The 22,528-nt window shown below is 49.3% G+C and overlaps 1 long non-coding RNA gene across 1 annotated transcript in view; it reads left to right on the top strand.

The window, feature by feature from the left end:
• The first annotated feature begins 4,867 nt into the window (after positions 1-4,867).
• Positions 4,868-22,528, top strand: part of LOC146821283 (uncharacterized) — a 51,320-nt gene continuing 33,659 nt past the window's right edge. Inside the window, exons 1-2 of the long non-coding RNA XR_014962691.1 lie at positions 4,868-4,976; positions 19,338-19,491. This is a non-coding gene — a long non-coding RNA (uncharacterized LOC146821283). The remainder of the gene's footprint in view (positions 4,977-19,337; positions 19,492-22,528) is intronic.

Here is a 22,528-nt window from a genome sequence, read left to right as displayed (position 1 = left end):
CAACACTTGTGTTTGACTTTAGTACATTAGAATAGATCATATCACTACATTACCATCTGTGAAAGGTAATATATTTTAAACATGAGCTTTCTCCCACCTCCAAATATGCCTTCACTGTCATTTGTGCACCAAGAGATATATCTTTGTAATTTCCATTGTGTACAGAGACAATATTGTTATAGTATGTGCTGCTACATTATTGTATATTAAACCACATTAAAGTGAGATTTTTATATAACACATAATCTGAACTTCATTTCTTCCTCAGTTTGCCTAAGGTTTGCTTCTCAATTACAATGAGACTCCGTGAAGTAAATAGATTTGCACAGGATCCGCAATTTTGTCAAGAAGCTGTGCTTTCAAACCAGGTTTCCTGGTTGTGCATTGTGTGGATCTGCCACTGGATAAATATATATTCTTTCACTTTCATCCCCAAAGTATAATATTTTGTGTTCAGTTATTCCGTGACCCAAATTAGTTCACTGTGTTCAATAAATACGAGTATCACAGGTTAGTGAAAAGTAATATGTATAAACTGTTTCTTGAAAAAAAAAAGGTGTAAGGAAACATTGTTGATGTAATGAAATTTATTCCTAACTGATGCAGCTTCAGTTATATCTCGACTGACTTTATTAGACGTCTGGTTTGACAGTTTTGATTGTGTTTGATGTATGCTGATCCCTCACAATCTTAGGTGCTTTAATTGTTTTTGCCACCCCATTTTCCTTGTGCCTATTGATTGTTCATGTGGGGTTGAGTGGGGGGCTTTTTTCCATGCCATGCCTATTATCCCTATTACCCCCTTGGTGATTACCAGTTGAAAGGCAGTGCCTGGGATAATTGGCTGAGCTCTGCTTTGGCTCAGCCAGTCCCCATGGGCCATGGGCCAAGCTACAGACAGTCGTTCATCCTGAGCCAAGCTCGAGACTAGCTGGCTTGCCCATCTCTGGTAGGAATCAAGAACTCACGATACAGCCCCCTCCCTCTCCCCATACACACACACACTGGATAACTACGGACGACAATAGCCAGATGTGGCTTTGTAATAAAAAATGTCTTGTCTCCAGCATATGTGCGTTATCATTACGGCTGCTATATAGTGCAACGCAGCGGTCTGATGCATACATTTTCATGCAAAATGTGTATTTTGTGACATTAAAGTGCAGTGTGTCCCATTTTTTACCTTGTATGATTGAGGTGTGCAGTATTTCCTAATTCCTAGCTCTGGTTTAATATGAGTACAAAGATAAATCCATTTTCATTTCCTGGTGTTACATTCCTTTTAATTGCAATTTCAGTACCCCTAGCGCTAAAACAGCTCAGTCATGTTACTGATGTCCCTCTTCATGCAAGGGCGCAGTGACGGCGCTGAAGACCCAGGCCTGCCCTCCCCGGTTTTGCAAGCGTCCACCGCAGCCTAGTCTAGAAGGTGCCAGCTGCTCCAGCAACATCCAGAACCTACGGGCCTCTCTGGGTGTGGCAGCTGCCCACGCTATCTCACCCAAACTTGGGGCACCAGGGCCACGTGTTTCCCAAGCCTCCGCTATCGCCCGCTTCTATAAATAGACAAGTAGGGCTGTGGGCATTAGGGGCAGAGGGGTGCGGGACACGGATTTAGTCAATATATATTTCCCAAACTCTAGAGCTCGGGGTAGCACATTCTCCACAAATGGACTAGTGTAGCAGGTAGCAACTTTAAATGCAGGATAAATCTAATATTTTGTTTCATTAGCAGTGCCCCTGAAATAGGCAGGTCCTCCCCTCCCCCCCACCAGGGCCCCCTCGTCAGTGCCTCGCCCCATGGGCGCTTTGAGCTCATATCATGGAGATATGTATCTCGAATGAGCCTCGCATACCCTAGCTCACGAGGAGACGAGAGCAGAGATTCGGGCGAACATAGGAGCTGCACGGATATTCAGCACTTTTTTATACTACAGTGAGTGTCTTTCTGTTTATTTGACTTTTTCGGAGCGGTCAGTGTCGCACATGGGGCATAGGATCACTTAAAAGAAACCGAACTAACAAGTGCAGGCTCATCCTAACTAAAGCTTACCTGAGAATTCTGTGCTATCAATTCAATTCACTAGGTACTGTGGTGTTTGGGGCCCTAGGCCCTCATGCTAGAAAGCACTGACGCTGACACATGGTTGTATGGTGGGTTAACTGGCCACGAGCACGTGCGCTCGGCCCTTTTATTAGCCTAGTCACCTGACCCAGTGACGTAGGTGGTGGGTGGGTGTAAAGTGTAGAGCATACACTTATGAACACTAGAACGTGTCCATGCTAGGACACTACATTCCTCCCAATCTTTAATAACAAAAACCCGGAGTCAAATGTCCAACCTAGGGGAGAAAAGACATATATATACAGATGTAATACAGTGACTAAACTTCTGCAGAGTCGCTCACGCTTCAGCAGCCTGGAGTCACAGACGATGTTCTTCCTGTCGCGGACGATGTTCTTCCTGTCGCGGGCGATCACCAGTTCACTGTGGCACCAGTCATGGGTGCTCGATGGAGTTAGTCTGTTTGACGGCTCTGCCTTGAAGTTGCTCTCACAGTCTTTCTTCGCTTTACTTTCTTGGCGACAAACGCAGTTGTTGAGTTCTTTTGGTTCAGCGCTAGATGTTGCCATTTATCTTTTTAGTCCAGTCCTTTTCTTTATCTGTGGCGTGTGTTCTGTTTTGCAGAAAGACGGGTTATTCGCAAGACACCCCTCTCACCAGGATGCCCCTCTCACAGGTGTTCCCCTGCCACGGGATATCCTTGAGGCCCTCTTCCTCAGATCTGGCCTGGGTTCAGTGTCCTGTATCGTGTTACTCCCATGCCGATAAGTATGGGTGCGGAGGAGACGGCAGGTATCACCTCAGATGCCGCAGTCAGACCTGGAGGGTGGCTGTTGGCTCCTGTCTTTAGCACGCGAAGTCTTCGTCCTCCTGAGACCTTTGCTGAAGGGCGGCTGATGACCATCTCTCGTCGCGGGGATACTCTCTCTCACCGGCATCCCTGAGGCCTTTGCCCCTGAGTCACCACGGCTGGCATTGACCAGTGTCCGTGTAACCCCAAAGGTGGGTGTTTCGAATGGTCCGGCCTGCTCACCTCTGCAGATCCCAGGTGTGCTGAAAGCATCATCAAACAGATGGTCTTTTCTCCGTGTCACGGGTGTTCTTTAGGACTTGCGCACTGTGTTCTGACGCTTGTCACCTTCCTTGTCTTTGAGGTGTGAGTAGTCTTGCCACACTCTTCTCCTTGTCCTCTATTTCTTTCTCCGTGAGGCTGTCATGTCACTCTGACTTCTTCTCCTTCTTACAGTGGCAACCGTGCCACTCAGATCTTTCTTTCCCCTTTTCCTTTAGGTGGCAGACGTGCCACTCTGATATCATCCTCCTTCTTGTAGTGGCAAACGTGCCACTCAGACATCTTCTTTTCTTGTAGTGGCAAACGTGCCACTCAGACATCTTCTTTTCTTGTAGTGGCAAACGTGCCACTCAGACATCTTCTTTTCTTGTAGTGGCAAACGTGCCACTGCGATGTCTTCTTTCTTCTTAGTGGCGGACGTGCCACTCTGGTCTCTTCATCTCTTCGCTTCACGACCTGCTCTGGACCGTTTCTGTTCTCCTCTTATCTGGCCAGGCTTCTCCATGCAGCGCGCGCACTCTGCACGTGTTCCCCCTGGTCTTGTCCTCGTCCGAGAACACTCTCTTCATCTTCTTCAGCATTCCGAGTTCGGGTCGTGACCTTCTCTTCATCTTCACCTTGTCACCAGTTACTTCGGTTGAAGTTCGTGGGGCCATGCTCATGGTCCGCTTCGGTCTTCTCCCTTTCACCAGTTGCTTTGGTTCTTCTTGAGCTTCTCGGACCACTTGTCGGTCCGCGCTGCCGATCACTGGCAGGGTATCTTCGGTCTTGCTTCAGACCTCTTGGTGCAACTCCTGGCGAGTCGGCTTCTTTGGGTGCGACCATGTGGCAGGTCGGCTGGGCCTTTGTGGTGCGACCATTTGGCTGGTCGGCTTGACCTTTGTGGGGCGACCGTTTGGCAGGTCGGCTTGGCCTTTGTGGTGCGACCATTTGGCTGGTCGGCTTGACCTTTGCGTTGCGACCGTTTGGCAGGTCGGCTGGGCCTTTGTGGTGCGACCATTTGGCTGGTCGGCTTCACGAGGTGTGTCGCGTCGTGTGACTACCTTTGTCCGCTGCCTTGCCAGGCGCTGGTGCGTGCTACTCTTCGTACCGTCGTGGTACATCTTCGGTGTAGCGTTGCTCCTAGTATCATGATTACTTGATGTGGTGGCTTCTTGGCGCCACTGGGTGGGGCTCGGCATCCTTGCCCGCCAGTGTTGGATCCTTGCTGCGCCCATCCTCTTCAGTGGGTTCCTCTTGTGTAGGCGCTGCAGTGTACCTTCCGCGTCCGGCGTACATCTGCACTGAGTCCGTTTGTTCTCTCGAGGGTTCGCTCCACTTGATGCGGCGACAGCGCAGTCCTCGCTGGGGTGGATGCGGCTCGACACCGTTCTTCTTTCTTCCTCCTTGTTGCTGCGGGATGGCGCTGCATCCCTGTGGCACACCGTCTCTTCTTCCTGTGCTTCTGTCGCGTTCCTGCGCTTCTGGTGCATTCCTGTGCGCCTCCGTCGCACTCCCGTGCGCCTCCGTCGCATTCCCGTGCGCTCACCTTCGCGCCTCCGTCAGACCTTGCGGTACTTGCCTTGCTGCCTCTTCTCCCTTTCCGTCGGTCTCCTGTAGCTGCTGGACTTCCTTGGCTTGCTGTAGGCTTGTTGGTTTCTTTGTGCTGCAGTACCACCAGTGGCCACTGGGTGGCAGTGTTGCTTTTCTTTGGCTTCAGCAGCTACCTTCTGTACTGCCAGAGCTCTATGCCTTGTTTTCCTTTCCACCATTTCCCCAGGCTCCGGTAGAGTGCAGAGGGCTGGAGGGGAGCTGGAGCCAGGCAGACCAGTGAAGGGCAGGACAGGAGCTGGGCAGCAGGTAAGTCTCTTTACTTTTATTCATGTCTGTTGGAGGCAGGAGGGCCAGGCTTTGGCAGAGAGCTGCAGGGGTCAAGGCCCTATTCTGTGTGTGCGAGTTGGAGGGGGGGGGGCCACAGGTATTTCAGTGGGCAGCAGGGACCCTATCGAGCATAGGGGCAGTTGGTGCTATCATGCACAGTGTTTTATTCATTGGTGGCAGCGCTGGCTGCATGCTGCTCGTGAAGGCTCTGCTGGGGGTCCTGTGAAGTAGGGCATTACTTCTATGGCCGGCGGCGGCCATTCTTTACATTTCCTTTCGCCCTCAGTGCTCCCGGCAGCTTCTTGCGGCAGGGAGGGGGGGTGTGTCGGCACGCTTGTCGTCATGCGGGGTAGGCACCCGCTGGTAGTGCCTTTATTTCCTTTACAGATCTTTACATCGCGGGCCAGGCAGGCCTCGCGCTCGTCCCCTTTATTTATTTAGTACCTTTATCTCTTGAGCGCCCCGATCCGCGCCTTCGTCCAGTACGTCGCTCTCCCCTCATTGGCGGCGCTGGCCGCCTGCGGTCGCATACCGCTGCGGGTGGGCTCCGCTCTCCATTTTCTCTTCGTCCCGCCCCCCGCAGCCGGTCACCTAGCTTCACGGACCGCGCGGGGGGGGGTGCTGCGCTGCTTGTGCCGCTCCTGTTTACCGTTGCGGGTGGGCTCCGCTTTTACTATTAAAGTTCAGTCCGCCCCTTCCCGCAGCCGGTCTCCTCTTCTTACGGGCCGTGCGGGAAGGGGGTGCAGGTGCTAAACGGCCACGGCCAGTCGCGGGTGGGCTCCGCCTCAGTCGGGACTCGTCATCACTCCTCTGCTGCGGGGTGGGCACCCGCTTGGCTACACACTCAGTTTGCCGCTCAGCTCCTCACCGTCCTCCACGCGGGTGGGCTCCGCGTGGTCGCCGCCACTTGCGGGGGTCGCAGCCGATGCGGGTGGGCACCGCTCGGCTCGCCATTGCTTCCGGGCACCTCTCGGCACAGCGGCAGGGTCGGGGTGGGCACCCGGCCTCCGCCTGCAGAACGACGGCGTCGCGGCCGATGCGGGTGGGCTCCGCACGGTCGGCACTTCTCCTGGGCGCTACTCGGCACCGCGGCAGGTCGGGGTGGGCACCCGACTGCCACGCTTCCTCCCTGGGGCACAGCGTCGCCTACCAGTCTTCGTGGCGGTGCGGGGTGGGCACCCGGTCACCGCAGGGCCTGCTGCGGGCTCCGCTCGCCTGGCTGGCTTCTCGGCACGTGGCGCCTTCACCCGGGGGGGGGGGTGCTCACCGGGCAGTCCTCTTTCCCCCTCATCCATCAATGCTGCGCCGATCGGGGCTTGCACACGCGGGGTAGATTACCCGCCTCGTCGCCATTGTGGTGTTTGGGGCCCTAGGCCCTCATGCTAGAAAGCACTGACGCTGACACATGGTTGTATGGTGGGTTAACTGGCCACAAGCACGTGCGCTCGGCCCTTTTATTAGCCTAGTCACCTGACCCAGTGACGTAGGTGGTGGGTGGGTGTAAAGTGTAGAGCATACACTTATGAACACTAGAACGTGTCCATGCTAGGACACTACAGGTACTACTTGTGTAGGCTTGGAGCGGTGGTGGTCGGTCTCGAACTAAGTGAGACTGCTGCTGTTCTTAATCTTGCTGAACTGTCTGTCTACACCAAATCGCCCAGCATCACTGCCGAGACTCCGATAGCGCGCAGTGGTGGCGTGAGTGTGCGTGTTCCTGCTTGCATTTTAACAGCACAGAGTGGGGGCTGGCCCAAAATGATACCCAGGGCCTTGAATGGTAGCGCTTTTGCGGGCTCCCCCTGCCTTTCACTGTCCCACCTTCCGATTTCTGTGAGTTTAACATTAATGTCTCCTCTCATGGATCCATCAAAAGAGCATGCAGTTGATACGTCACTCCAGGAATGTTGTGTTTTGACGTTATTGCAACCACTTTATACAGACCCTGCAAAGGGCCGTCTAACATTAAAGTTCTGACTTGGAAACTAAGGTGATTTAAAGCTTTGTCCTTTCAAACCAACTGCAGGGGGCAGTGTACATCATTTAACTCGTACACTTTTATTCATTTTTAATTCAAGCATAGAAAAATGTACCTACATCCATCCAATAACTGGAACATCACCAGATTTAATGTATATGGATGAAATAAAGCACAAGGTGAAAAAAAGAGGAACCTTGCCTTCCATCGGGAGAATAAAGGAAAAAGAATTGGAGTTTATCCACAATGCAACCTGTGTGCCTTAGCAGGGCCTGTGCTGCAGCGACTGATGGGTAATGCAGTCAAAATTCGTTCCCCAGGATGCTGGCTCTGAAATGTGTAACTAGGTTGTTCTTCCAACTGGACAAGCAATTCGAGTTGGACTGGAACGAAGGCAGTAACGGAGGCGAGTGTTGACAAGGGCGGTGGCCGTGGCTATTGAAGAAAATTGGCGTTTGTGAATGTGTGAAAAGGTTGGATTGACGCATTTTCTGAACGTTTTATTTAATGAACACGTCGACATGTATTGATGTGTGCAAGAGGTGTTGTGCCCTTCAATGTATGTTCTTTGCAGTATGACTTTGCTAAACAATCTCAGTGCGATTTTCTGATTGCATCATCCGGGTCCCGTGGTTATAAACCTAGACGCAGATGGAGAGATGGAAACGACGGAAAACACCGGCCGCCACCAAAATAGTGCCGCCTGGGGCGGACCGCCCCGGCCCCACCGCCCCCCCTAGCTACGCCCCTGTATTTAGGCAAGTTGGTAAGAACTGGTCGTCAAAGCATTAGAGTAGCTAGTCATTATCCAGTCGTGCATTGTGGAGTCTTGCGATAGGCTCTCAAAACCTGATACAACACTTTGCTCACAACTGTTTCTTTGTGCTGTTTTCTTTAGAGAGCCCATGAATTCCTAAGTCATGTCATGTGCTTGAAGCCACAGAGACATTGTGCCTACCGAGGAACAAATGGTCCTCTCGAACAATTTAAGGCCAAACTAACAGACATAAAGGAACAATAACTTCTATGACAACAAATTTTCAGAAACGAAAATGTGTGTATTTATTCAATTCGATACAATGAAGAAAAAACAAGAATAAGGGGGTGAGTGGGGAAAAACAAGGAACAACTGTAAAAGCTCAGACATTAATACAGTGACCATAAATTTAATGAACAGTTTTAGTCACAACTGATTTGGCCCTTCCTTAGGCAGGTCGCTCCCCACGCCGCGCAGCTCCACCAGACTGCGCCTGTGCTCCTGCTCCGCTCGCTGTTACTCGTTTGTGGGTTCGAGGCCTGCCTCCACCCGCAGGCCTCCACCTGCGCCTCATCGCCTCAGGTTTATTGCTGCCACTGCTCGTTGTACCCCCTTTTCTCCTTGTGACCCGTTGCTCTGTGCCCCCTTTTGCACTGTGACCGTTCTGCTTCTGTGCCCCCTTCTCTCCGTGTGACCCGTTGCTTCTGTGCCCCCTTTTGCACTGTGACCGTTCTGCTTCTGTGCCCCCTTTTCTCCATGTGACCCATTGCTTCTGTGCCCCCTTTTGCACTGTGACCATTTCGCTTGTGACCTTATTTGCCCTGTTTTTGCCGTTTTTCCGCTGCCTTGCCTTAGGCTTGTTTTTCCCGCACTTTACCGCTGCTGCGTCCCTGTGGCCCCGCCCCCCGCCCCCATTGGCTCCCTCCCAGCTGCTCCTCCCTCCCACCTCCCCTTCTTATGGCGGCCACCAACCAGAGAACCCAACCACCTCCGATGCATCCTCCTCAACACCCGCTCCGCCCGCAGACACGCCGCCGAACTCTACGACCTCCTGGACTCAACCACCCCCGACGTGGCCTTCCTGACGGAGACCTGGCAGGACACCACCTCAGCACCAGACATCGCCACTGTCATCCCAGAGGGCTACAAAATCTCCCGCAGAGACCGCATCAACAGAGTAGGAGGGGGAATCGCCATTATCCACAAGGACACCCTCCGAGTATCAACCAACACGGACGACACCCTCACCACCGCCGAGGACATGCACTTCCAGATCCACACCGACCCCAACACCACCCTCAGAGGAACACTCGTCTACAGACCACCCGGACCCCGACCACAGTTCTGCGGCACCATCGTCGACTTCATCAGCACCCACGCCATCGCCTCCATGGACTACATCCCCCTCGGGGGCCTGAACTTCCACCTCGAGAACAACAACGACGTCAACTCCGCCGCCCTGATCGACAACCTCACCAACCTCGGACTCAAACAGCTTGTGACAAGACCCACCCACACCGCTGGTCACACACTGGACCCCATCTTCACCGCAAGCCCCCACGTCTCCTTCGACCACACCACCGAACCCCACTGGACAGATCACAGATGCATCCACTTCACCTTCAGGAAACCCACCACACACCACCGCACCCAACTGATGCCACGCCGCCTCTGGGGAAAGGTCACCGAGGACCAACTGACCGCCACCCTCGCCCTGGGACCTCCCGCAGATCCCACCGACCCCGACACCGCCGCCACCAACTTCAGACAATGGATCATCGACTGCGCCAACACCCTCACCCCACTCAAGACCTCCACCACTAACCACTCCAGAAAGAAGGCCGCTTGGTTCACCGAAGACCTCCGAACCTCCAAGCGCAACTGCCGGAAACTGGAGAAGAACTGGCTCGACGACCAAACACCAGACAGCCACTCAGCCCACAAGAACGCCATCTGCAGACACCACCAACTCATCAGCGCCGCCAAGAAGACCGCCTTCAAGGACCACCTAGACAGCAACGCACACAACAGCAAAGAGCTATTCAACATTGTGAAAGAACTCTCCAACCCCAGCTCCAACACTAACGACATCCCACCCTCACAAGACTTGTGCGACTCCCTGGCCACCTTCTTTCACCACAAGATCACCGACATCCACGACAGCTTCAACACCGCCACCCCGCACCCGTCGTCGAGACCGCCACCGCTGAGAACACCACCCGCACCAGCCGGCTGACCACCTGGTCCAACGTCAATGTTGAAGACACCATCAAGACCATGAACTCCATCCATTCCGGATCCCCATCTGACCCATGCCCCCACCACGTCTTCAACAATGCCTGCACAGCCATCGCACCCCACCTCCGGAAGACTATCAACATCTCCCTCGAGACAGCAACCTTCCGGAGAGCTGGAAGCACGCCGAGATCAACGCCCTACTGAAGAACCCCAAGGCGGACCCCAAGGACCTCAAGAACTTCCGACCAATCTCCCTGCTCCCCTTCCCGGCGAAAGTTATTGAGAAGATCGTCAACAAACAGCTCACCCGCTACCTTGAAGACAAGGACATCCTGGACCCATCCCAGTCCGGCTTCCGCAGCAAACACAGCACCGAGACGGCCCTCATTGCCGCCACCGACGACATCTGAATCCTCATGGACAAAGGAGAAACAGCCGCCCTCATCCTCTTGGACATTTCAGCAGCCTTCGACACGGTCTGCCACCGCACCCTAACAGCACGCCTCCATGACGCCGGCATCCGAGAGAAGGCCCTGGAATGGACCACATCTTTCCTCTCCGGCAGAATCCAGAGAGTCCGCCTCCCACCCTTCCACTCCAAGACCACAGAGATCATCTGCGGCGTCCCTCAGGGATCTTCCCTCAGCCCAATATCTACATGGCACCACTCGCCCACGTCGCATGACAACACTGCCTCAACATCATCTCCTACGCCGACGACACCCAGAAGACCCCCACTCCGCCAAAGCCAACCTACACAAAGGAATGTTGGCCGTCGCAGAATGGATGAAGCACAGCAGACTGAAGCTGAACTCTGACAAGACGGAAGTCCTCATCCTCGGCCACACCCCCTCAGCCTGGGACGACTCCTGGTGGCCAACATCGATGGGAACAGCCCCAGAACCCAGCGACCACGCAAGCAATCTGGGGGTCATCCTCGACTCCTCCCTCTCCATGGCCAAGCAAGTCAACGCGGTCTCCGCATCCTGCTTCAACACCCTCCGAATGCTCCGCAGGATCTACAAATGGATCCCCTCGGACAGGAGAAGAACTGTCACCCAGGCCCTCGTCACCAGCAGACTGGACTACGGGAACGCCCTCTACACAGGAACAACAACCAAGCTCGTGAGATGGCTGCAACGCATCCAGAGCGCCTCAGCACGACTGATCCTCGACATCCCCCGACGCAGCCACATCACACCCCACCTGAGAGACCTGCACTGGCTCCCCGTCAATAAGAGGATCACCTTCAAACTCCTCATCCACGCGCACAAAGCCCTACACAACGCCGGACCAGAATACCTCAACGACCGACTCAACTTCTACACTCCCACCAGCAGCCTCCGCTCTGCCAACCTCACCCTCGCCATAGTCCCGCGCATCCGGAAATCCACCTCCGGCGGCAGATCCTTCTCCCACCTCGCCGCCAAGACCTGGAACACTCTCCCCACCGACCTACGACAGACGCAGGACCTGATTGCCTTCAGAAGACTTCTCAAGACCTGACTCTTCGAACAGTAGCAGCCCCACCCTTCCCCCAGCGCCTTGAGACCCTCACGGGTATGTAGCACGCTTTACAAATGTCATGATTGATTGATTGATTGATTGAGTACCAATCCTATCAAATTAATAGGAGCAAAGCATTTCTGATAGTTATGGTACTGTGTGTTGATGATGTTTCGATCCTACTTATAAATATGGGGCTCTTCATCAGGACATATTTGGTGCCTGAGACTAGAAATGCCTGTAGGGAAGGAAGGAGGGACATGGAGCGAGAAAAGAAGGGAAGAAAAACAAGGATTTATAATGATAATTAAGAATATGAAAACGGAAGGTCTCTCATACCATGCACACACACGGGTGGTGACGTGCATCATACTGGTGAAAAATGCAGGAAGAAGCATGCCGAAATAACAGTGGAAGTGAAGTGATCGCTCAGTGGAATGGGGGAGGTATAGCGATCTAAAAAAGGGATAATCCAGAAGGGGTGAATTAATCTAGTACATACTGTGTGGGACCATCTAGGTAGGACGGGGCTGGAATTAAATGTGGCAATCTGCAGTAAAAATTACCAAGGTAAGATAAAGGATGGGGGTGGACCTATTGGTAATAGGGTGATATTCTAATCAATCAATCAATCTATCAGGGGATTTGTAAAGCGCGCTACATACCCGTGAGGGTCTCAAGGCGCTGAGGGGGGAGGGGGGTGCCGCTACTGCTCGAAGAGCCAGGTCTTGAGGCGTTTTCTGAAGCGAGTAGGTCTTCAGTCTGACGTAGGTGGGTAGGTAGGGTGTTCCAGATCTTGGTGGCGAGGTAGGAGAAGGATCTGCCGCTGGAGGTGGTTCGTTGGATGCGGGGGACGGTGGCGAGTGCGAGGCTGGCAGAGCGGAGCTTGCGGGTGGGGGTGTGGAAGCTGAGTCTGTTGTTCAGGTAGGCTGGTCCAGCGTTGTGAAGCGCTTTGTGTGCGTGGGTGAGGAGTTTGAAGGTGATCCTCTTTCCGACGGGGAGCCAGTGTAGTTCTTGCAGGTGGGGGGTGAAGTGGCAGTGGCGGGGTACGTTGACGATTAGTCGGGCGGAGGCATTTTGGATGCGCTGGAGTCGTCGTAGGTGTTTGGCTGGGATTCCGGCGTAGAGTGCGTTGCCGTAGTCTAATCTGCTGCTGACGAGGGCTTGCGTTACCGTTCTTCTTGTTTCGGCTGGGATCCATTTGTAGATTCTGCGAAGTGTGCGGAGGGTGTTGTAGCAGGAGGAGGAGACGACGTTTACCTGTTTGGACATGGAGAGGGTGGAGTCGAGGATGACTTACAACTGAGATGATGAAGAATGGACACTTCACAGTAGAAATAAAGCTCACAAGGTGAGGAAAGGCAAAATGTCTGAAATGGGAGAAGTAATATGGCGTGAGGGTATAATATCGCATAAGAAAATAAAGTTATAGGTAAAAGTACAGTAGACCCTGCTCACATATGTACTTCTCTGTGTGGATGCTGGCTTAGCCCAAGTCGGATGGGGGGCATAGGCTCTCAATCGGGTGGTGTGGAGGTTGCCACATGGGGGAATAATAGCTCCCGGTGGGGAGAATTACAGCACTGAAAAAGGGAATTAATGGGCCATGAGCTATTATGACCGAGTTGCTGAGCCGGAAGGAGGTTCAAGGGAAATCAGAACACCTACCTGAGGTCCATGGTTGGGTATAGAATGGTCTTTGCCGCCGCTGAGTGTTCGTTTGAAATGCACCTGTCGAGGGTCCATCTATGAATAGACAAAAAGTGACAGTGCTCATGCAGTTTGATAAAGTGTTGCTTGTGGGGGTGACTGCACCGGACATCCTCCTATGATTTGGAAAATGGAAGAGTGAGCAAGCGCCCCGTAAGGACAACAGCAGTCAGTCGATACAGACATGCAGGGATTAAGGGGAAAAACAACGTACATCTTGGAAGTGTAAATTGAGATAGGAAATAGCCGCAGAAAGGTGACAAGGATGGAACAGGGAGAATTGGTTAAAAGCAATTTCCCCATGTGGTGGAATGAAGTGAAGTAATGGGAGTGAGAAGAACACGAAAAGGGAATAGATCCATGCCATTGCCATACATTGTGAAGTAATGTTGAACCAGGCATGTCCTGATTAGGAGGAAAGGAAACTGAATAAAGGGAGTGATTAAAGATGAGGGGGGGCCCAAGGGGTAGGCAAGGCGTGAAGTTAGGTACATGAGCTTTTTCTAAAAAATACAATTACATGGGTGTTAATCCTGAGAGACAACTGTATTGCTTTGTGCTCCCAAATAATAGAAAATACCACCGTCCCACACAGAGGCTCAAACATGACGAAGCAATAAAAACAACAAAACACCTCCTGGAATGGGATTTCACTTTTTTTAAATTAAACACTTCGCGACTCACTCCACACACACCTCTGTGGCAGGGCACGTGGTTGCATGAGGCATCGACCCTCTCAGGCTTCCGACAGTGGGATCACGTCGGGATCTCCCTCCTTGGGGATGTGTGGGTGGGGGATCAAATTAGGGCCTTCCCCGACCTACAGCAGCGCTATACCCATCACACCTCCCAATTCTATAAGTACTTACAGCTCCGTCACGCCCTCACTGTGCATATCCCATTAGGTACGTCACTGCCCAAGTATAGCCCGTTGGAAGCACAGGTCATGATGGGAAATTTGGGAAGAGGAGGAGTGTCGGAGATATACCGCCCTCTAGTGAACAATGGCCCCACCACTTTAGACTCACTTGGATCCGCTGGGAGGGATGGCTGGGCCCCCTAGAGGAGGCGGGTTGGCGTGATGCCCTTATGGCTCCCAAAACCCTTACGACCTCCTCCACGTCATTCAACTCTATTACCTTTACGCGGCCTATCTTACTCCCAAGCGCCTACATAGGACGGGACTACGAACTGCCCCAGACTGCACGCAATGTGGCCGGGTTCCGGCTAACTTTTACCACATGGTCTGGTTGTGCCCAGGCCTTGCCTCATTCTGGTCCGGGGTGGAATCCGAGCTCACGCAGACCCTGAATTCTTCACGTCCCCCACGATCCCCTGTGTCTTCTTCTGGGTGTGTTTGATGGCCTGGACGGCTCTAGGGCAGACAAACACTTTCTGGGTACGGCGGTCACGGTGGCCAAGCGAGATATTGCAGCAGCCTGGGCTCAGGCCAACCCCCCTACCCTGCGAAAGTGGCACCGGGGAGTGGACTGGTGCTTGGCCCAGGAGGAACCCCTCTTCATGGCTCGTGGCTGTCCAGCGAAGTTCCACAAGGTTTGGGGCAAATGTTGAATTTACTGTTTTAATCTACTTGCACTGGCTCTCCCATGTAATAATGTACTGCTTCTCAGCTGGGGGATGTGCTTGAATACTCCTAGCATGATGGTGGATTCTACTGTGTGTTGGAGATGGCTTCTGACTTACCGTGTAAGCTGTGTGCTGTAATTTTGTTTGATTGTCTTTCAAGATACTAATAAAATTGATTATAAGAAAAAAAAGAAACACTTCAAAGACCATATTCAGAATAAGGCTTGGGGTTTCATTTATGAAACACTCTCTAACAGAAAGGCTTTCCCAGATGTCAAATGAACAACATTCAAATGTATATGTGTATATATCTATATATGTATATATGCAATGCATGGAATGTACATGCAATAAAATGCAAGCAGAGAACAATAATAAAATGAAACGCAAACAGATAATAAATTGGAATAAAACACAAGCAGATTATGCTGTATGTCCTGCCAGAAATTGGAAAGATATATACACTAAATGCATTGGATGATTACAATCACTTAACACTTAGATGCGCACACAGACACTCACACATCACAATGAAAACACCTCAGATGATTATAACCACTGGAGACTTGGATGTGCACACAAACTTACTCACACATCACAAAGTCAACACTCAAAAACAAAACACCTCACCAATCGTTCACTCGAAATCCTTGCCAACTCAAGCTGGAGGAGCCCTTTGACAGCCAGGCAGGATTCTCGATCGGGACCCAAGTTGCCTTGTGATGACACGTCTGCCTTTAATACCTTTTACTCAACCTGAGGAGAAGGTTCTAGAAACCTTGCCCCCTTTCTTCTGTTCCAAAAAAATTAGCTGACCATACTGGTCTGTGCCGAGGTCAAGACAGAAACTGGCCAGGTCCCTGTATTTTGACTCCAAAACAGAGCTGTACATTCCACACATTTCTCTGGCATCAACATCTGCTCTGAAACATACCAAGCACACTTCCCACACATTATCCCAGCAAAGTTTACAAAAGCCTCCATCCAGCAGAAAACAAAACAACCTTGAACGTGAATAACCTAAACAACTTGAGTAATCTGGGGGCTTGCCTGTGCGCGCAAAAAGCTTAAGCAAGACAGAGTCAGAATTCAAGATGACATGAGGGCATGTCAAAGCCAATAGTATGAATTTTTTAATGCTTCTCAATGTACAACACAGTACACATTTGTGCACCACTGCCTATAGCATCACACACTTCATCTCCCAATGTACAACATAATGTGCATTTGACCACCACTGCTTATAACACTGCACTTTGAGACCAAGAAGTACATTCCACATCTTTATTTCTCTCTCTCATGCTTTCAAATGCACATCCCACACATTCTGTTCCTTGCAAGGCTGTTCTACTCTGTTAAAGCTCTCCCACTTTAAAACTACAAGATTACATCAAAGACATCTTCAAGGAAATGTGCACATGCAGGGAAAAATGACGTCGTACATTCGGGCTAGGGTAAAATAAAAGAGCAAAAGTAAATTAAAACAATGGTAGTCAAAGGTCTTCACACGGTTTCAAAACATAGGAGTGTCTCTAGCACTACAACAACCAAGGCCAGCATAAGGGACTCACCTCATGCGGGCATATGTCATATAATTATAATATACGTAATATACAGTGTTCATTAATAGAGGTAGGTCAAACATTGGCGGCAATTATGAGTCCACTCCATGGGAATTGTCAGCTGACTAATGGAACTGTGAAGGAGCACAATTAAGTCTATTGCAGGTATCAAAGTGCGGAAAAGAACAATTAAAGCAGGGTGGTAAATCCTCTGTTCTGTTCAGTCCAGAGTGAAGGCTGTTGGTACACAGTATCCACTTAAGGTCAAATTTGTTCAGTAGTGAGTTGAGGTCCGCACCTCTTGGTGGCAGTTTGACCACTGTGATCCCTTACCAGCGTAAGTCATATTCTGTGTGGCCTTTAAGTTCGAAGTGGTCCTGCAGTGGTGCATTGCTCACTTTGCAGCGTATCCGACTCCTGTTTTGGCAGATTCGAATATGGATTTTTGGTGTGACTTGTCCTGTATAGATCAGCTCACAGGGGCAAATGATGGCATATATCAGATTCATGGTATTACAGTTGGAAAGTTGATTCAATGCAATGTTAACGTTATTGTGCAAGAAAGTTTTAGTATCAATTGTGTACAAAGCCCTCTTCATTGACTGTCTAACAAGCCTGCGTGGGTACCCCCTTGCTTATAATTTGGTACAAAGGATTTTTGCTTCAGAAAAGAAATCTTCTTTAAGGGAGCAGTTCCGTCGGAGATGAAGGAATTTTGAAAACGGTAGTGAGTCTCTCAAGGCACGGGGGGAGGACTCATGTAAGAAAGGAGAGCGTTTCTTTCAGTGGGTTTGTGGAACAGGCTTGTAAGGAGGCCCTCTGGGGAAGAATGAATCAATAGGTCAAGGAAAGCAATTTCTGAGTGACTGTGGGACAGTGAAAATTTCAATCCACAGCAGTGCTTTTTCAGCCAATCGGCAAATTCAGTAAGGGTATTCTCAAAGCCATGCCAAATCATAAAGATGTCTTCAATGTAACACCCCCAGTGGCTAGTCTGTGGTTAATAAAGATTGAAATGGGACATCATTGCTTCTGTTTCTAAATGGTCCATAAAGAGAAATGCAAAGTGTGGGGCACAAACAGCTCCAATAGATGTCCCTTTAAGCTGTTGGAAAAAGTCCCCCTCAAATTGGAAAATGTTGCTGGTCAGGCATAGTTCAAGTAATGTGAAGATGAAGGTGGTGGGAACTGCATGTGGGCAAGTCCTGGACTCAAGGGCTGTCTCAAGATTTTTAACCCTTTATTCTGTGGAATATTGGTACATAAGGACTCAACATCCAATGTGCATAAAATACTTGAATGGGGATGAAAGGGAGTGTTTTCCACCCTCTTGACAATGTCCATAGTGTCTTTGATGTAGTAAAGTGGTTTGGGTACATAGTGAAGAAGTCAACATATTGGCAAAGAGGTTCCAGTATTGAACCACAATCAGACACAATGGGACGTCCGGTGAGTGCATTCACATCTTTGTGTATTTTGGGCAGCGTGTAAATTACTGGCGTTCTGGGGAAATGTTTGTTCAGAAATGTGAATTCTTTTTGAGTTAGGAAACCGTCTAACTTTCCTTTTTGCGTAATGTCTAGAATGAGTTTTTGTATGCCCCTAGTGGGATCCATAGTGATTTTAAGATAGTGGTCAGTATTTGCCGATTGTCTAACAATCTCTGCCGTATAAGAGTCCGTATTCTTTATTACCACATCTCCACCTTTGTCAGCAGGTTTAGTGACTAATGCGTTGTCCTGTTTAAGACTCATTAGGGCCTTCTTTTCCATAATGGCTAAGTTGTATGGAACGAAGAGACATTGTGCAGCAATGTTCTACAGCCAAGTGTTGGAGAAATGAATGGAATTCCAGGCTTGTGAATTTTGGTTGATTGCTAAACTTTATCCTTTGGTGTATGTCTCATTATGCAAACATGTCTTCCAGTTCCGAAATGACATTTCCTGCGCTAATAGGCAAGATGATTTTTGTGAGATGTAAACATTAGTACTCTTCCATGATCAATGACCAATTTGCCATTTGCAATGGGACCAAAAAAACGTAATTTGCTTCTAGTTCCCAAGCTCTTTCAGGTGGTTCAGACATTTCTAGTGGCACTACCCTGTGTGACGGTGTGATGCATTGCCATAGGTGGAACTCCTAAAACCGCATTTAAAGCAATATATCTAATAGTGGAAATCACATGCGCTCCCACATGGCTCTCTCCATGGCTACCACTCCTTTATGTCCCTCATGAGCTAGGTATATTGCTTGTTTTTGTAAGCTCTTTGGTAGGACAATGTGAGTGCCTCCCAGCATCAGTACTTTCACTGTCATAGACCATTTGCCATGTATGTTGTAAATGCTGCCATTTCTGCTCCATCTACATTGTGATCCTCCACTCCTTTGCAACTGGCATGTCTCCACTGCTGTCCTAGCATCCTGTCCTCATCCAGATTCCCATCTTCCTGGGTCTCATTATTCTTAATGCATGGTCATGGCATTTGATAGGTTTGTCTTTAGAAGAAAATTGAGTTATTCTTCTACCACCTAAGGTATCTGTGATGTGGACTCGAGAAGGTGGCAGGACAAGTAATCCTCTGGGTTATTCTTTTTCACTGGTTTGAAAATGATGCTGTAATAATATTCTTGCAGCCTTATTACCCATCTTTTGATTCTTATCGGCATTTTTGCTCTGGGGCTTCCATAAAAGCTCAAAAGAGTATGTTAATTTGTTTAAATAGCGTACCTGTTGCCATACAGGAAGATGTGAAAGTGTTCACATGCCAATACAATGGCTAAGCATTACTTTTCATTTTGAGATTTTTGTGTCTCTCACAATAACTAGTGATCCCCAGAAATGATTTGAGAGTACCCATATCCTTTGGTTGGGGCATGTTGATGAGAGCTTTTAACTTTGTCAGGCTCATGAGTTATCCCTTTCTGAAGATGTGTCCAAAGAACCTGAAGCTTGACTTGTGAAACTCACATTTGCCCCCATTTAACGTAAGGTTTGTTTCCAGCAGGATCTGACATGATGCAGTAAGGTGTCATGTTCTTGTTCTGAGGACTCTAATACTGGTATTTCGTCACTGCAATTGAGAGCATTCAGTACCAGCTGGACTGTCCGGCGGATGACTTCTTGAAAGATTTTGGCTGCTGTAAAAATACTCAGAGGTTTGTAAATGAATAGTGCTAAATGTATCGAAAATGTTATGATGCTTTGATAGTTGTTAAAATGTTATGATGTTTCAAGAACTCCAACTGGTGATAGCCTTTGTTGAGATACAACGTTAAGAAGACCTATGTCCATTCAATCTGGCTGAAATGCATAGTACAGGATGAAGTTTGTTCTCTATGGTCCTGTTGGTTCATGCATGACAATGCAGATTTCTTACTTCATCCCCTCTATCCTTCTTGGGAACTACCACTATGGATGAGACCCATGATGTTGAACCTTTGCATGGTCCAGTTATGTCTAGATTGAGGAGGTTCTTGATCACTTTCTCAACTGATTCATGTAACTAGAAGTTTACTTTCCTCTGTCTTTGGGCTACTAGGCAGATACTTTTATTAATGTGCAGTTGTACGTATGTGTCCTTGACCATGTCTAACCCAACAAACAGTTTTGGTAATCTCTGTTGGATTGAGGCATTGTCTTGAACCGAGTAGTTGATTCATATCAGTTTCAATTATTTCGCTGTGGCAAAACTTAAAAGAAAGACTGCTAGCATTCTTCCATGCTGTATATAAATTATTGCAAACACAAGGAGAGGATGGACGGAGCGCTGAAACCTTTCAAACACTCACCCCAGTCAGAGATCCGGGTTGAATCCATCATTGTTCTTTAGCCCACTTTGCCACCCCAGTTGTAAATTGTAAATTGATACTTCGATAGCGCACTACTCACCCGCAAGGGTCTCAAGGCGCTTGTACGAATACCGCTGTGGAACCCATCCTGGCTTTCCCTGTGAGGCGTCCACTCCTGGGCACCCCCAAGGTGGAGGCCAGGCATCCTTGGCGTTGTGGGGGCCGTTGTGGAGATTAAGCAAGCTATTGCCCAGAGTTGCAGAGTGGGACTCCATGATTGGAATAGGCACCGAGGCGAGAATGATCATGTCCGTGGAATTTTTGAGCCCAAGACCCGCCGAGGCGGAGAATTGAACCCTGGTCCCAGGCTAGACCTCTGCATCAGGGTCTGCCACTCTAATCATTGAGCCACACTTCTCCACAGTTCAGACCCAGCTATATGCAAATCAGTCTTGACTCTGTGCCTCATGGTAACAGTCCAGTCCGAACTGCCAAGCCAGGTCTTCCCTGGACCGAAAACAAGCATCCTGGGACTGGTTTCAGGTTCACCCCCCTTATCAGCCAGGCTAGCTTGAATCCAGTTGCAAAGTGAGCAAGGGACCCATGTCTGGGCATCCACAGTCAACTAAGGGCGAACAAAGCAAACACAAGAAGATGTTGGACAGAGCACTGAAACTTTTCAAACACTTACCCCCAGTCACAGATCTGGGTTGAAACCATCATCGTTCTTTAGCTCACTTCACCACCCCAGTTCAGACCAAGCTATATGCAAATCAGCGTTGACCTTGTGCCTCATGGGAACAGTCCAGCCTGGACTGCCAAGCTAGGTCTTCCCTGGACCTGAAACAAGCACCCTGGCACCGGTTTTGGGGTAACATCCCATATCAGCCAGGCTAGCTTTAATCCAGTGGCAAAGTGAGCAAGTGACCCACATCTGGGTATACCATGCCGAGTTAGGGCAAACAAAGCAAATACAAGGAGATGATGGGCAGAGCACTGAAACTTTCAGACACTCACCCTCAGTCAAAGATCAGGCTTGAATTTATCATCCTTCTTTATCTAACTTCGAATATAGGTTACAGTTGGCAAGTAAAAGGGCTCATGCATTCCAGTGCCACTGGAATTTTCAAGAACCAGAAATACTTGCAGTTTTTGGGCATACAATCATCACGTAAGGACAAACCCGACATGTTCAGGACAGTCGATGGGAAGGAACTTATATCTGGAATGTTACAAATCCAGACTAAAAGATGAATGATGCAATGTTTCGCTCATCACAAGGAAGAGTTACATTTTGACCTTATTGATGCCCCACAGTTCTGGCTCATCTTAGGTCTATCAAGGCTCTATAAGCACAATCCTTCAATATATTGGAGCTCCAAGACAATTACTCTTGAATCACCATTTTATATTCAACACTGTTGCCCTCCAAATGATAAAGAGGGAAACCCCAGGCCACTAAATGGCACAATTCCCTCAAAAGAACTCAGTGTTTCCATGAGTAAAGGGTTACTGGACAAGTATGCTGACTTAGCTGACGTGTGTGACAAGAAGAAAGCTAACATACTCCCACCACATCACATTATCGACTGCCAGATTGATCTGGTCCGAGGAGCCACATTACTCTGCATTCATATACATGCATGGACAGAAAAAGAAAATGAACATCTTCGCCAATACATCGATGAATACCTAGAAAACAAATTTATTAGACATTCAATATCTACGGTGTCTTCATCCCTGTTTTCTGTGCCCAGAAAGGGCAGAGAACTCCGCTCACGCATAGATTTTCATGCTCTAAATAAAGTTGTGGTGAAGATCAGGTACCCGTTGTCCCTCATTCCTAGTCTTCTTGATCAGCTCAAATTAGCAGTCATTTATACCAAAATGGACTTAAGATGGGCATACCACCTGGCCATATTTTGAGCCGAAAATGAGTGGAAGACAGCTTTTTAGGAAAAATTTGGGATTTACGAATATCAGGTAATAGCCTTTGATCTGTGCAATGTCCCAGCCACCTTCCAGTTTTTTGAATAACAAGGTTCTGAGAGAGTTTATTGATGTCTGCTGAGTAGTTTATATTGACCCCATCATCATTTTTTTCCAACTCTGAGAAGGAGCTTACACAACAGGTATATGCCATTCTTCAAAAGCTGAGGGAGAACAACTTGTAAAACTCGTAAAACTGGAGAAAAGTGTTTTCCATACCACTGAAGTGGAATGTTTACATTACATCATAAGCACTCAAGTAATTTGCATGGACAAAAAGAAGATTGAGTCAATAATTAATTGGCCGTCATCAACCAGTGTAAAACAAACCCAAGGTTTTCTCGACTTTGCAAATTTTTATTACCGATTTATTGATCGGTTTTCCAAGAATATTGCCCCCATGGCAGGCCTATTA

This window comes from Triturus cristatus, chromosome 6, assembly GCF_964204655.1.
Source record: "Triturus cristatus chromosome 6, aTriCri1.1, whole genome shotgun sequence".
Lineage (NCBI taxonomy): Eukaryota > Metazoa > Chordata > Amphibia > Caudata > Salamandridae > Triturus > Triturus cristatus.
The sequence above is the reverse complement of the archived record's forward strand: the minus strand, read 5'-3'. Positions and strand labels throughout refer to the sequence as shown.